We start from the raw sequence: 15,073 nt of genomic DNA on the forward strand, positions 1-15,073 counted from the left end.
AGCAGAGAGCTGGTTGAAAATGTTGTGAGGCGAAAGGTGCAGCTGAGAGAGTGTTTGAGAGGTGTATTTGCAAGTGAAAGAGGTAGAGTGTTTGTGAGATGAGAGTGGTGTCTGTGAGCGTTGGGTGAGCGTGCGTGTTTTTTGTGTGTAGATGGTGCGGGTGAGTGAGAAAGAAAGAAAGTTGTGTTTTGAAACATGTGCATGTTGAAAAGTAAAGAAAGCAGATGTTTGTAAGAAAACTATTTTTAGCATTGAAAATCCCCTGGAAAGGGGTGGTGCACCATTCCCAGAGATACTGCAATACCGGGTCGATGCGTGGAGTGGACGGAGTAAGCCCCTATTCCATCTCCCTGCTCCAAAAATCAATTTAATATATGGTCCCCAGATAAGGGACGTATCAGATATTAAACTGATAAGAACAGATTTTTTTTTTTTTTTTTTTTGCAAAAATATACTTTATTCATAAAATATCTTCAATCACATTCCAAACCATTCCAAAAACACCATTACAAGGGTACAATCCAGGTTAAACTTTTACAAAATGTATCACCAGGTGCATCAGTACAAACAATATTACAATCATTTACAGCCTTTCATTTTGAGCTGTACAGCCCGAGGGGCTCTAAACAGTTCCCAGTCTCTCGGTGCGCTGTGGTAGAAAGGTCTTAGACAGCGACCCTTCCCCATTGCGCCTTTGCGGCAGCTGCCCCAAGCTTTAGTGCGTCCCTCAGCACGTAGTCCTGGACTTTGGATTGTGCCAGTCCGCAACAATCGGTCGGGGACAACTCTTTGTGCTGGAAGACCAACAAGTTTCGGGCAGACCAAAGCGCCTCTTTCACCGAGTTGATGATCCTCCAGCTGCAGTCGATGTTTGTCTCGGTGTGTGTCCCTGGGAACAGCCCGTAGAGCACAGAGTCCTGTGTCACAGAACTGCTCGGGATGAACCTCGACAGCAACCACTGCATCTCTCTCCAGACTTTCTTTGCAAAGGCACAATCCACAAGGAGGTGAACAACGGTCTCTTCCCCACCACAGCCACCTCGAGGGCAACGTGCAGAGGGGGTGAGCCTCCTGGCGTGTAGGAAGGATCTGACGGGGAGGGCCTTTCTCACCACCAGCCAAGCTACGTCTTGGTGCTTGTTGGAAAGTTCTGGCGATGAGGCATTCTGCCAAATGACTTTGACAGTCTGCTCGGGGAACCATCCCACAGGGTCCACCCTCTCCTTTTCCCTCAGGGCCTCTAGGACGTTACGTGCTGACCACTGCCTGATGGACTTGTGGTCAAAGGTGTTTTTCTGCATAAATTTTTCCACCAGGGACAGGTGTTGCTGTACGTGGCGCAGGTCTGGCCCATTCCTCACTCCTGCGCTGTGGCGATCACGCCAGCCATCTTCCGCTTTATCTGGAGGTCAAAAGTGGATCCTGTTTGCAGGGACATGATGTAAAAAAACTCTGGATGAAGGGGGAAAAAACATGCCCAACATCACCCTCATCCTGATGGCCACCTTTGTGTATGGCAGTATCAAGCTGTGTGTAGACCCAAACACCAAGCGTCACTACGTGCTGAGGTTCTACCTGTCCCTGGTGTTGCGAAGGATGGGTCTGGCCACCCTGCCGCGGAACGCTCCAAGTGCCGTATCACCTGCCCCGTGTGGAAAAACTTATGCAGAGAAACACCTTTGTCCGCAAGTCCATCAGGCAGTGGTTAGCACGTATCACCCTAGAGGCCCTGCGGGAAAAGGAGATGGTGGATTCCGGCGGACGGTTCGCCGAACAGACCGTCAGGGTCATTTGGCAGAATGCCTCATCACCAGAACTCTGAAGAGAGTGGCCGTGGTTCTTGTCGAGGTGCATCCCGAGCAGTTCCGTGACACAGGTATGGACTCTGTGCTCCAGGGGCTGTTCCCAGGGACACACGCCGAGACAAACATCAACTACCGCCGGAGGATCCACTCGGTGAAAGACACTCTTTGGCTGTCCGAAACTTGTTGGTCTTCCATTGCAAAGAGTTGGCACATTCCAAGGTCCAGGACTACGTGCTGAGGGACGCACTAAAGTTTGGGGCAAAGGCGTAATGGAGAAAGGTCGCTGTCTACGGTTGCGCTAGATGTGTCGTGTAACTGGCAGGTAATGGAAAATTTCGAGAAACACTCAGTCACAAGGGAGAACACGTGACAGGCATGAGAGACAATCCATGAGTCTTTGTAGCTGAGTTTCCGTGTGAGCAACTAGCTCACAGCGCAGAGGAGTTCTTCGATCGAGGCCTGCTGTATTTTTGTCTTTGCTTTCAGCTTGAGCAGTCAAAGAACAAAGAAGAAAAAAAAGTACAGCACAGGAACAGGCCCTTCGGCCCTCCAAGCCTGCGCCGATCGGTCTGTGGAGCTTGCCAGCTGACCAGGTATGCAGCTAAAGTCCTTCCACATCTACAGGGAAGGCAAAGTCAGCAGCGTTTCTCCCAGAGTGTAGAGAGTCCTTGGAACTCTCTTCCTCGAAAGGTGGTGGAAACAGAGTCTTTGAATATTTTCAAGACAGAGCTGGATAGATTAACAAGGCGGGGTTGGAAGGTTATCGCTGGTAGGCAGGAATGTGGGGTTGAGGTTACAATCGGATCAGCCATGATCTTCTGAGTAGTGGAGCAGGCTCTTGGGGCCCAGTGGCCTACTCCTGCTCCTAAGTTGTATGTTCAGACATGTAGGGGCATTACTTTTTACTGATTCCAGTGCTTCTCCTGCACTGAACCTGGAGAGTACTACGTCAGCTGCTGTTGAGTTGTTTCCTGATGCCCTGCTTTCTTTTGTACGAGCTGTCTAGCATCCTCGTTTATGGGCTTCCTTTGCTTGGCATTGGGCCTTCTTTTGGGCTGACTGTTGGTCTATTTCCTTTACGGGATGTCAGCATGACATCACCAGAAGGGAAATGTGTCATGTTATGAAGTCACAGTAAATAAGTCCAATGCATTATATCATTATAATAACACAAGATGATGATCAGCAGTGAGAAGGCAGGTGGCAGCAAGGATAAGTACAGGTACGACACAGCGAACAGCCTTAGATCCTGTTAAAATGTTGAAAATGTTTCTCCCCTTCTCGAAGATTATTTCCTTCAAAATTTTAGAAATCTTTCAGCTTCAACCAGAAGTCACACACAAGCCAAACAACAAAACCACCTGCGTGCACAGCACAGCACACCATCTGCCAGCCTGCAATGATGTCGGCTCTCTTTTAATCACCTTTTCCCCTCCCATCAGTCCTATTCAGCAGGCAAGCAAAGGAGCGCAGAAAATACATCTGCACGGCTGTTTCTAACTTCTAGAAAGGGAACAGCCTTATCCTAGGAAAGTGAAAAATACCTATACTGTCACAAAGTGATGAACTTGAACTGCAAAACACCACGCTTACCTGAGCTTGTGTCACAGTTTTTGCTGTCTATCTCAGCCAGTATTCTCAGTCGTCCATCCTGGCTTCTTGCTCTCTCTGCAGCTTTCAGATGCCTCCCCTTGGCCGGCCTCAGTGCTCGGTGATAGATCAGCGCTCGGTATTATTTCTGTCCTCAGTGGTAACTGCTAGGGGAGAAAGGCTTGACTTTTTCAATCACCTTTTACCTCAGTAAAATCCAAGTAGAACCTAAAGTGGCAATGCTTCTCCCTCTCAGCACCCAACATGTCTTGCCTTTTCTTCAGGTTGGATTTGAGGAAGCACTACAGTTGCTGCCTGGCTGCCATTTCAAGTACAGAGACAAGGGGCAGCCCCATGACCCCTCCCCCGACTCCTGCACAATATGCAAATGTAGCACATTGTCTGAGTGCAATTTGGGAGCTGAAGACGGTTTCACAGTGGGATACAAGATATGAGGAGAGGTTTCCTCACAGACACACCGCCACATAAGCCCCTTTAAATTTGCGCGGCTGTGCAAAAAGTTTAATGGGCCCGCACACTTAAACAAATCGGTCACGCACTGTAATGACTCGCCTCATTCAGTTCAACAGAAATTAGGATCATGTTTTTAACCTGTGCCCTAGTTTTAAAATATTTTGTGTTCCATATTTACTTTCTCAATTTGTTATTAATTTACTTTACATTGCTTTATATTCTATTTTGTCTTGGACATGCATCACGGTTCGTTCAATCTCACTGGTTAAGAAAATTAAAATATTTAGTTTGATCAGGGTCTTACACTTGTCAAGAGGAGCCCTTTCAAATACTGGCCTGCTTTTGGAGGCCTGAAGTCACTGGAGCTGCACAAGTCAAGACGACTGAAGGCCTGATTCGCTGTGTAATATACTTTGCAGCATCTTGTTGCACTAGCAGGCAGGAAGGAGTTTTCAGCAATGCAGTTTAAAGGCTTGATACACTAAGTACACTTTCATTTCAGGTTTGTCATTTCAGGACGCTGCGTGTTTTTTTGCTCTGTTTTCTGACTCTGAAATTCTAATTCAGACTGTGGAGAAGAGCTGTTGTTGCTGCTGTTGGTTTTCTTTGTAACTGTTGTCGTTTTTTTGTGGAAAAATATACCTTATCCATAAAATATCTGAAAGAACATTACAAAACATTTCAAAATGGCCATCGCAAAAAGTGCAATCATATTCCAGTTTTTCAAATAGATCATGTCGCACCCTGCGACGCTTCAATACGATCAATGAACATTACAGACATTTCAACATGCTCATTACAGGCAGTCAGACAGTGCAATAGTATTCAAGTTATCTACATAGATCATGTTGCACTCTGAGGTGCTTCAATACAATTGTGATAAATGTAATATTCACTGCATACATTCAATGTGAGTCTTTCAGGCCGAGGGGTCCATACCTTTCCCAGTCCCTCGGTGCACTATGGCTGAAAGGTCTTAGACAGCGACCGTTCCCCACTGCGCATTTGTGGCGGCTGCCCCAAGCTTTAGTGCGTCCCTCAGCACGTAGTCCTCGGCCTTGGAATGTGCCAGCCAGTCTGCAACACTCTGCTGGGGACAACTCATTGCACTGGAAGACCAACAAGTTTCGGGCAGACCAAAGAGCGTCTTTCACCGAGTAGATGATCCTCCACCTGCTTGTCTCGATGTGCGTCCCTGTCCCTGGGATCAACACGTAGAGCACAGAGACCTGTGTCACAGTACTGCTTGGGATGAACCGCGACAAAAACCACGGCAACTCTCTGCAGACCTTCTTTGCAAACGCACATTCCACAAAGAGGTGAACAACGGTCTCGTCCCCACGACAGCCACCTCGAGGTCAACATGCAGAGAGGGTGAGACTTCAGGAAGGATCTGACGGGGAGGGCATTTCTCACCACCAGCCAAGCTACGTCTTGGTGCTTGTTGGAAAGTTCTGGAGACGAGGCATTCTGCCAAACGACTTTGACAGTCTGCTCGGGGAAACATCGCACAGGATCCACCATCTCCTTTCCCCGCAGGGCCTATAGGACGTTACGTGCCGACCACTGCCTGATGGACTTGGGGTCAAAGGTGTTTTTCTGCATAAAGTTTTCCACCAGGGACAGGTGGTACGGCACGGTCCAACTACTTGGAGCGTTCCGCGGCAGCGTGGCCACACCCATCCTTCGCTAAACCGGGGACAGGTAGAACCTCAGCACGTAGTGACACCTGGTGTTTGCGTACCGAGGGTCTACGCACAGCTTGATACAGCCGCACACAAAGGTGGCCATCAGTGTGAGGGCGATGTTGGGCACGTTTATTCCCCCTTTATCTAGAGGCTTATACAGCGCGTCCCTGCGGACACGATCCATTTTCGACCTCCAGATAAAGCGGAAGATGGCTCGGGTGATCGCCGTCGCGCAGCAGTCTGGAATGGGCCAGACCTGCGCCATGTACAGCAACAGCGAGAGTGCCTCACACCTGATGACCAGGTTCTTACCCGCAACGGAGAGGAAGCGTCGCTCCCAGATTCCCAGTTTCCTTTTCACCATAGACACTGGATCCTTCCAGTTTCTAACGCATACCCCGGTCCCTCCGAACCATATCCCCAGCACCTTCAGGCCGTCAGCACTGACGGTGAAGGGGACAAAGGATCGGTCAGCCCAGTTCCCAAAGAACACGGCCTCGCTCTTCCCACGATTTACCTTGGCTCCCGAGTCCAGTTCGAACTGGTCGCAGATGTGGATCAGTCTGCACACCGACAGCGGATCAGAACAGAAGACGGCGACATCGTCCATGTACAGGGAGGCTTTGATCTGAGTGCCTCCACTGCCTGGGATCGTAACTCCTCTAATGCCCGGATCCTTCCTGATGGACTCAGCAAAGAACAGGCGAGAGAGGACAGCCCTGCCTGACTCCAGATTTAATTGGAAAGCTATCTGATTCCCACCCATTGATTGAGACTGCGCTACTGATGTTAGTGTAGAGTAGGATCCAACTGGATCCAATTGCGAATTCCCTCCCCAAACCCCATTTTGAGAGCACATCCACCATGTAGGTGTGCGATATTCTGTCAAAGGCTTTCTCCTAATCCAGGCTGATGAGGCAGGTGTCCACACCCCTGTCCTGCACATAGGCAATCGTATCCCTGAGCAGCGCCAGGCTGTCAGAGATCTTCCTGCCCGGCACAGTGCAGGTCTGGTCAGGGTGTATCACCAATTCCAGAGCGGATTTGACCCGATTGGCGATGACCTTGGACAGAATCTTATAGTCCACATTCAACAGTGAAATGGGTCGCCAATTTCTAATTTCCTCCCTTTCTTCCTTGTGCTTGTACATGAGGGTGATGATGCCTTTCCTCATGGATTCTGACATACTGCCGGCCAGGAGCATACTCTCGTACACCCCTAGCAGGTCTGGGCCCATCCAGTCCCACAGAGCCCAATACAACTCCGCCGGCAAGCCGTCGCTTCTGGGGAGATTTACTCTTCTCGAAGGACTCAAGGGCCTAAGTCAGTTCGTCAGGAGTTCGCGGTTTGTCCAGCCTCTCCCGTGTACTGTCGCCTAAGACCTCCGTGATAGAGGACAAGGAGGACTGGGAGGCCGTGCTGTCCGTCGGCTTCACGTCATAAAATCCGGCATAAAAGGATTTGCTGATCCTCAAAATGTCGGACTGCGCTGACTTTACTGATCTGTCTTCTTCATTCAGGCTGCTGAACACAGAGCTCTCTCTCTGTTCCTTTTGGAAGAAGAAACGTGAGCACGTCTCATCCTGCTCCACGGAGCGGACTCTGGAACGGAAGATGTTCTTGGAGGCAAAGTGCGAGGCTTGCTGGCTCTTCACCTCTTGGAGTTCTTCCTTGACATCGACCCCCACCGACTGCAGCCGGAGCAGATTCTGCATCTTTTTCTGGAGTCGGGACATTTCCCTCTGTTCCATTCTAGCTTTCTGGATGCTTTTGAGGATGAAAAACCTCTTGGTGTTTCCCTTGATCGCTTCCCACCAGTGTGTCAGGGACTCAAAGAGGGGTTTCATGGTTCTCCAACCTTCATAAGCCCTCTTGAGCTCCTCAATGTTCTCTGGGGTCAGCAGTTGCACGAATAGCTTCCATGCACCCCTGCCCACCCTCAGGTCCTTCTCCAAGTGGCAGTCCGCCAGTAGGATGCAGTGGTCAGAGAAGAACACCGGCTTGACCTCGGTGGATCTGACTGTGAATGCACGGGACACAAAGAGGAAGTCTATCCTGGAACGAATGGACCCGTCTGGCCGCGACCAGGTGTATCTACGCTGCGCTCCGTCTGCAGGGTTGCTGAAGACGTCGTGCAGCTTGGCATCCTTAACTGTTTCCATCAGGGATCTGGACGTAGCGTCCAATCTGCTTCCGGCCCTGCCGGATCGTCCAGCCGCATCGATGATGCAGTTGAAGTCCCCGCCCAGAATGACCGGCCTGGAGGTCGCCAGCAGCAGTGGGAGCTGCTGAAAAACCTCCAGCCGCTCAGCTCCTTGTGACGGGCCATACACGTTAATTAACCGGAGTGGAGCGTTCTTGTACATTACGTCTGCTACGAGGAGTCGCCCGCCCACCACCTCCTTGACCTCGGAGACGGTGAAGTTGCCTCCCCGCAGCAGAATACCCAGGCCGGAGGAACGAGAGTCGTTTCCGCCCGACCAGATCGATGGCCCGTGGGACCACCACCGTGACCATTGCCTGTAGGAGCTGAACTGGATAACCTCACTTATCCACGTTAAACTCCATCTGCCAAATTTTGGCCCATTCACCTAACCTGTCCATATCCATTTGTAAATTTCTCATTTCTTCACTGCAACTTACTTTCCCACCTATTTTGGTGTCATCTGCAAATTTAGCTATGGTACCTTCTACTCCTGAATCCAAGTAAATAGTTGGGGCCCAAGGACCGAACCCTGTGGCACCCCACTAGTTACAGCTTGCCATCCACAAAAGACCCATTTATCCTGACTCTCTGCTTTCTGTTGGTTAGCCAAAGCTCTATCCAAGCAAATATATTACCCTTAGCTGCGTGTGATCTTATCTTGTGTATTAATCTTTTGTGCGGCACCTTATCAAATGCCTTCTGGAAGTCCAGACATACTACATCTACAGGATCGCCATTATCCACTTTGCTTGTCACATCTTCAAAGAACTCTAGCAATTTAGTCAAACACGATTTAGTCTTCATAAAGCCATGCTGACTCTGATGGATTGCATTTTGACTTGCATTTTAGGAGGGTAGTGAAGGCATTGGAGAGAGTGCAGAAGAGGTTTACGAGTTTGGTTCCAGGGGCGAGGAAGTTGAGTTATGAAGTAAGATTGGAGAAGTTGGGACTGTATTCCTTGGGGAAAAGAAGTCTGAGAGGAGACTTGATAGAGGTATTGAAAATCATGAGGTATCTGGAGAGAGTAGATAGGGAGAAACTGCTTGCACCGATGAAAGGATCGAGAAGGAGCGGGCACAGGTTTAAAGTAACTAGCAGAAGAAGCAAAAGTGATAGGAGCAGCGAGTGGTCAGGGTCTGGAATGCACCGCCTGATAGCGTGGCGGAGGCAGGTTCAATTGAAGAGGGAATGAGATGATTATTTGAAAAGAAAGCATGTGCTGGGTTACGTGGAGAAGGCAGGAGAATGGCACGAAGTGAAATGTTCATTGGGAGAGCTGGTGCAGTCACGACGGGCGGAATGGGCTCCTTGTGCAGCGTAAGGATTGTGTGAACGTGGATGTAGACGTTTCCGAGTAGCTGTGTAAAGTGTGTGAGCTTTGAGGTGTGAGTTTTGACTGTTGCTGTATCAGCAGCAGCAGCAGCAGCGGGCGGGAGCGGCAGCAGAGAGCTGGTTGAAAGTGTTGTGAGGCGAAAGGTGCAGCTGAGAGAGTGTTTGAGAGGTGTATTTGCAAGTGAAAGATGTTTTTGTATGAGTGAGGTAGAGTGTTTGTGAGATGAGAGTGGTGTCTGTGAGCGTTGGGTGAGCGTGCGTGTTTTTTGTGTGTAGATGGTGCGGGTGAGTGAGAAAGAAAGAAAGTTGTGTTTTGAAAGATGTGCATGTTGAAAAGTAAAGAAAGCAGATGTTTGTAAGAAAACTATTTTTAGCATTGAAAATCCCCTGGAAAGGGGTGGTGCACCATTCCCAGAGATACTGCAATACCGGGTCGATGCGTGGATTGGACGGAGCAAGCCCCTATTCCATCTCCCTGCTCCAAAAATCAATTTAATATATGGTCCCCAGATAAGGGACGTATCAGATATTAAACTGATAAGAACAGATTTTTTTTTTTTTTTTTTGTAAAAATATACTTTATTCATAAAATATCTTCAATCACATTCCAAACCATTTCAAAAACAACATTACAAGGGTACAATCCAGGTGAAACTTTTACAAAATGTATCACCAGGTGCATCAGTACAAACAATAAGAACAGATTTTTTTTTTTTTTGTAAAAATATACTTTATTCATAAAATATCTTCAATCACATTCCAAACCATTTCAAAAACAACATTACAAGGGTACAATCCAGGTTAAACTTTTACAAAATGTATCACCAGGTGCATCAGTACAAACAATATTACAATCATTTACAGCCTTTCATTTTGATCTGTACAGCCCGAGGGGCTCTAAACAGTTCCCAGTCTCTCGGTGCGCTGTGGCAGAAAGGTCTTAGACAGCGACCCTTCCCCATTGCGCCTTTGCGGCAGCTGCCCCAAGCTTTAGTGCGTCCCTCAGCACGTAGTCCTGGACTTTGGATTGTGCCAGTCCGCAACAATCGGTCGGGGACAACTCTTTGTGCTGGAAGACCAACAAGTTTCGGGCAGACCAAAGCGCCTCTTTCACCGAGTTGATGATCCTCCAGCTGCAGTCGATGTTTGTCTCGGTGTGTGTCCCTGGGAACAGCCCGTAGAGCACAGAGTCCTGTGTCACAGAACTGCTCGGGATGAACCTCGACAGCAACCACTGCATCTCTCTCCAGACTTTCTTTGCAAAGGCACAATCCACAAGGAGGCGAACAACGGTCTCTTCCCCACCACAGCCACCTCGAGGGCAACGTGCAGAGGGGGTGAGCCTCCTGGCGTGTAGGAAGGATCTGACGGGGAGGGCCTTTCTCACCACCAGCCAAGCTACGTCTTGGTGCTTGTTGGAAAGTTCTGGCGATGAGGCATTCTGCCAAATGACTTTGACAGTCTGCTCGGGGAACCATCCCACAGGGTCCACCCTCTCCTTTTCCCTCAGGGCCTCTAGGACATTACGTGCTGACCACTGCCTGATGGACTTGTGGTCAAAGGTGTTTTTCTGCATAAATTTTTCCACCAGGGACAGGTGTTGCTGTACGTGGCGCAGGTCTGGCCCATTCCTCACTCCTGCGCTGTGGCGATCACGCCAGCCATCTTCCGCTTTATCTGGAGGTCAAAAGTTGATCCTGTTTGCAGGGACATGATGTAAAAAAACTCTGGATGAAGGGGGAAAAAACATGCCCAACATCACCCTCATCCTGATGGCCACCTTTGTGTATGGCAGTATCAAGCTGTGTGTAGACCCAAACACCAAGCGTCACTACGTGCTGAGGTTCTACCTGTCCCTGGTGTTGCGAAGGATGGGTCTGGCCACCCTGCCGAGGAACGCTCCAAGTGCCGTATCACCTGCCCCGTGTGGAAAAACTTATGCAGAGAAACACCTTTGTCCGCAAGTCCATCAGGCAGTGGTTAGCACGTATCACCCTAGAGGCCCTGCGGGAAAAGGAGATGGTGGATTCCGGCGGACGGTTCGCCGAACAGACCGTCAGGGTCATTTGGCAGAATGCCTCATCACCAGAACTCTGAAGAGAGTGGCCGTGGTTCTTGTCGAGGTGCATCCCGAGCAGTTCCGTGACACAGGTATGGACTCTGTGCTCCAGGGGCTGTTCCCAGGGACACACGCCGAGACAAACATCAACTACCGCCGGAGGATCCACTCGGTGAAAGACACTCTTTGGCTGTCCGAAACTTGTTGGTCTTCCATTGCAAAGAGTTGGCACATTCCAAGGTCCAGGACTACGTGCTGAGGGACGCACTAAAGTTTGGGGCAAAGGCGTAATGGAGAAAGGTCGCTGTCTACGGTTGCGCTAGATGTGTCGTGTAACTGGCAGGTAATGGAAAATTTCGAGAAACACTCAGTCACAAGGGAGAACACGTGACAGGCATGAGAGACAATCCATGAGTCTTTGTAGCTGAGTTTCCGTGTGAGCAACTAGCTCACAGCGCAGAGGAGTTCTTCGATCGAGGCCTGCTGTATTTTTGTCTTTGCTTTCAGCTTGAGCAGTCAAAGAACAAAGAAGAAAAAAAAGTACAGCACAGGAACAGGCCCTTCGGCCCTCCAAGCCTGCGCCGATCGGTCTGTGGAGCTTGCCAGCTGACCAGGTATGCAGCTAAAGTCCTTCCACATCTACAGGGAAGGCAAAGTCAGCAGCGTTTCTCCCAGAGTGTAGAGAGTCCTTGGAACTCTCTTCCTCGAAAGGTGGTGGAAACAGAGTCTTTGAATATTTTCAAGACAGAGCTGGATAGATTAACAAGGCGGGGTTGGAAGGTTATCGCTGGTAGGCAGGAATGTGGGGTTGAGGTTACAATCGGATCAGCCATGATCTTCTGAGTAGTGGAGCAGGCTCTTGGGGCCCAGTGGCCTACTCCTGCTCCTAAGTTGTATGTTCAGACATGTAGGGGCATTACTTTTTACTGATTCCAGTGCTTCTCCTGCACTGAACCTGGAGAGTACTACGTCAGCTGCTGTTGAGTTGTTTCCTGATGCCCTGCTTTCTTTTGTACGAGCTGTCTAGCATCCTCGTTTATGGGCTTCCTTTGCTTGGCATTGGGCCTTCTTTTGGGCTGACTGTTGGTCTATTTCCTTTACGGGATGTCAGCATGACATCACCAGAAGGGAAATGTGTCATGTTATGAAGTCACAGTAAATAAGTCCAATGCATTATATCATTATAATAACACAAGATGATGATCAGCAGTGAGAAGGCAGGTGGCAGCAAGGATAAGTACAGGTACGACACAGCGAACAGCCTTAGATCCTGTTAAAATGTTGAAAATGTTTCTCCCCTTCTCGAAGATTATTTCCTTCAAAATTTTAGAAATCTTTCAGCTTCAACCAGAAGTCACACACAAGCCAAACAACAAAACCACCTGCGTGCACAGCACAGCACACCATCTGCCAGCCTGCAATGATGTCGGCTCTCTTTTAATCACCTTTTCCCCTCCCATCAGTCCTATTCAGCAGGCAAGCAAAGGAGCGCAGAAAATACATCTGCACGGCTGTTTCTAACTTCTAGAAAGGGAACAGCCTTATCCTAGGAAAGTGAAAAATACCTATACTGTCACAAAGTGATGAACTTGAACTGCAAAACACCACGCTTACCTGAGCTTGTGTCACAGTTTTTGCTGTCTATCTCAGCCAGTATTCTCAGTCGTCCATCCTGGCTTCTTGCTCTCTCTGCAGCTTTCAGATGCCTCCCCTTGGCCGGCCTCAGTGCTCGGTGATAGATCAGCGCTCGGTATTATTTCTGTCCTCAGTGGTAACTGCTAGGGGAGAAAGGCTTGACTTTTTCAATCACCTTTTACCTCAGTAAAATCCAAGTAGAACCTAAAGTGGCAATGCTTCTCCCTCTCAGCACCCAACATGTCTTGCCTTTTCTTCAGGTTGGATTTGAGGAAGCACTACAGTTGCTGCCTGGCTGCCATTTCAAGTACAGAGACAAGGGGCAGCCCCATGACCCCTCCCCCGACTCCTGCACAATATGCAAATGTAGCACATTGTCTGAGTGCAATTTGGGAGCTGAAGACGGTTTCACAGTGGGATACAAGATATGAGGAGAGGTTTCCTCACAGACACACCGCCACATAAGCCCCTTTAAATTTGCGCGGCTGTGCAAAAAGTTTAATGGGCCCGCACACTTAAACAAATCGGTCACGCACTGTAATGACTCGCCTCATTCAGTTCAACAGAAATTAGGATCATGTTTTTAACCTGTGCCCTAGTTTTAAAATATTTTGTGTTCCATATTTACTTTCTCAATTTGTTATTAATTTACTTTACATTGCTTTATATTCTATTTTGTCTTGGACATGCATCACGGTTCGTTCAATCTCACTGGTTAAGAAAATTAAAATATTTAGTTTGATCAGGGTCTTACACTTGTCAAGAGGAGCCCTTTCAAATACTGGCCTGCTTTTGGAGGCCTGAAGTCACTGGAGCTGCACAAGTCAAGACGACTGAAGGCCTGATTCGCTGTGTAATATACTTTGCAGCATCTTGTTGCACTAGCAGGCAGGAAGGAGTTTTCAGCAATGCAGTTTAAAGGCTTGATACACTAAGTACACTTTCATTTCAGGTTTGTCATTTCAGGACGCTGCGTGTTTTTTTGCTCTGTTTTCTGACTCTGAAATTCTAATTCAGACTGTGGAGAAGAGCTGTTGTTGCTGCTGTTGGTTTTCTTTGTAACTGTTGTCGTTTTTTTGTGGAAAAATATACCTTATCCATAAAATATCTGAAAGAACATTACAAAACATTTCAAAATGGCCATCGCAAAAAGTGCAATCATATTCCAGTTTTTCAAATAGATCATGTCGCACCCTGCGACGCTTCAATACGATCAATGAACATTACAGACATTTCAACATGCTCATTACAGGCAGTCAGACAGTGCAATAGTATTCAAGTTATCTACATAGATCATGTTGCACTCTGAGGTGCTTCAATACAATTGTGATAAATGTAATATTCACCGCATACATTCAATGTGAGTCTTTCAGGCCGAGGGGTCCATACCTTTCCCAGTCCCTCGGTGCACTATGGCTGAAAGGTCTTAGACAGCGACCGTTCCCCACTGCGCATTTGTGGCGGCTGCCCCAAGCTTTAGTGCGTCCCTCAGCACGTAGTCCTCGGCCTTGGAATGTGCCAGCCAGTCTGCAACACTCTGCTGGGGACAACTCATCGCACTGGAAGACCAACAAGTTTCGGGCAGACCAAAGAGCGTCTTTCACCGAGTAGATGATCCTCCACCTGCTTGTCTCGATGTGCGTCCCTGTCCCTGGGATCAACACGTAGAGCACAGAGACCTGTGTCACAGAACTGCTTGGGATGAACCGCGACAAAAACCACGGCAACTCTCTGCAGACCTTCTTTGCAAACGCACATTCCACAAAGAGGTGAACAACGGTCTCGTCCCCACGACAGCCACCTCGAGGTCAACATGCAGAGAGGGTGAGACTTCAGGAAGGATCTGACGGGGAGGGCATTTCTCACCACCAGCCAAGCTACGTCTTGGTGCTTGTTGGAAAGTTCTGGAGACGAGGCATTCTGCCAAACGACTTTGACAGTCTGCTCGGGGAAACATCGCACAGGATCCACCATCTCCTTTCCCCGCAGGGCCTATAGGACGTTACGTGCCGACCACTGCCTGATGGACTTGGGGTCAAAGGTGTTTTTCTGCATAAAGTTTTCCACCAGGGACAGGTGGTACGGCACGGTCCAACTACTTGGAGCGTTCCGCGGCAGCGTGGCCACACCCATCCTTCGCTAAACCGGGGACAGGTAGAACCTCAGCACGTAGTGACACCTGGTGTTTGCGTACCGAGGGTCTACGCACAGCTTGATACAGCCGCACACAAAGGTGGCCATCAGTGTGAGGGCGATGTTGGGCACGTTTATTCCCCCTTTAT

At 48.9% G+C, this 15,073-nt stretch overlaps 1 non-coding gene and 1 pseudogene across 1 annotated transcript; both read right to left on the reverse strand.

Annotated features, from left to right (window-relative positions):
- Positions 1–270: 270 nt before the first annotated feature.
- Positions 271–453, reverse strand: LOC144673760 (U2 spliceosomal RNA). The gene has a single exon (XR_013574412.1). It is a non-coding gene; the product is annotated as a U2 spliceosomal RNA (small nuclear RNA).
- A 9,039-nt stretch (positions 454–9,492) lies between these two features.
- On the reverse strand, positions 9,493–9,673 carry LOC144673759 (U2 spliceosomal RNA; annotated as a pseudogene).
- Positions 9,674–15,073: the final 5,400 nt, after the last annotated feature.

The sequence above is a fragment of the Cetorhinus maximus genome, unplaced genomic scaffold (assembly GCF_964194155.1).
Source record: "Cetorhinus maximus unplaced genomic scaffold, sCetMax3.hap1.1 HAP1_SCAFFOLD_458, whole genome shotgun sequence".
Classification (NCBI taxonomy): domain Eukaryota; kingdom Metazoa; phylum Chordata; class Chondrichthyes; order Lamniformes; family Cetorhinidae; genus Cetorhinus; species Cetorhinus maximus.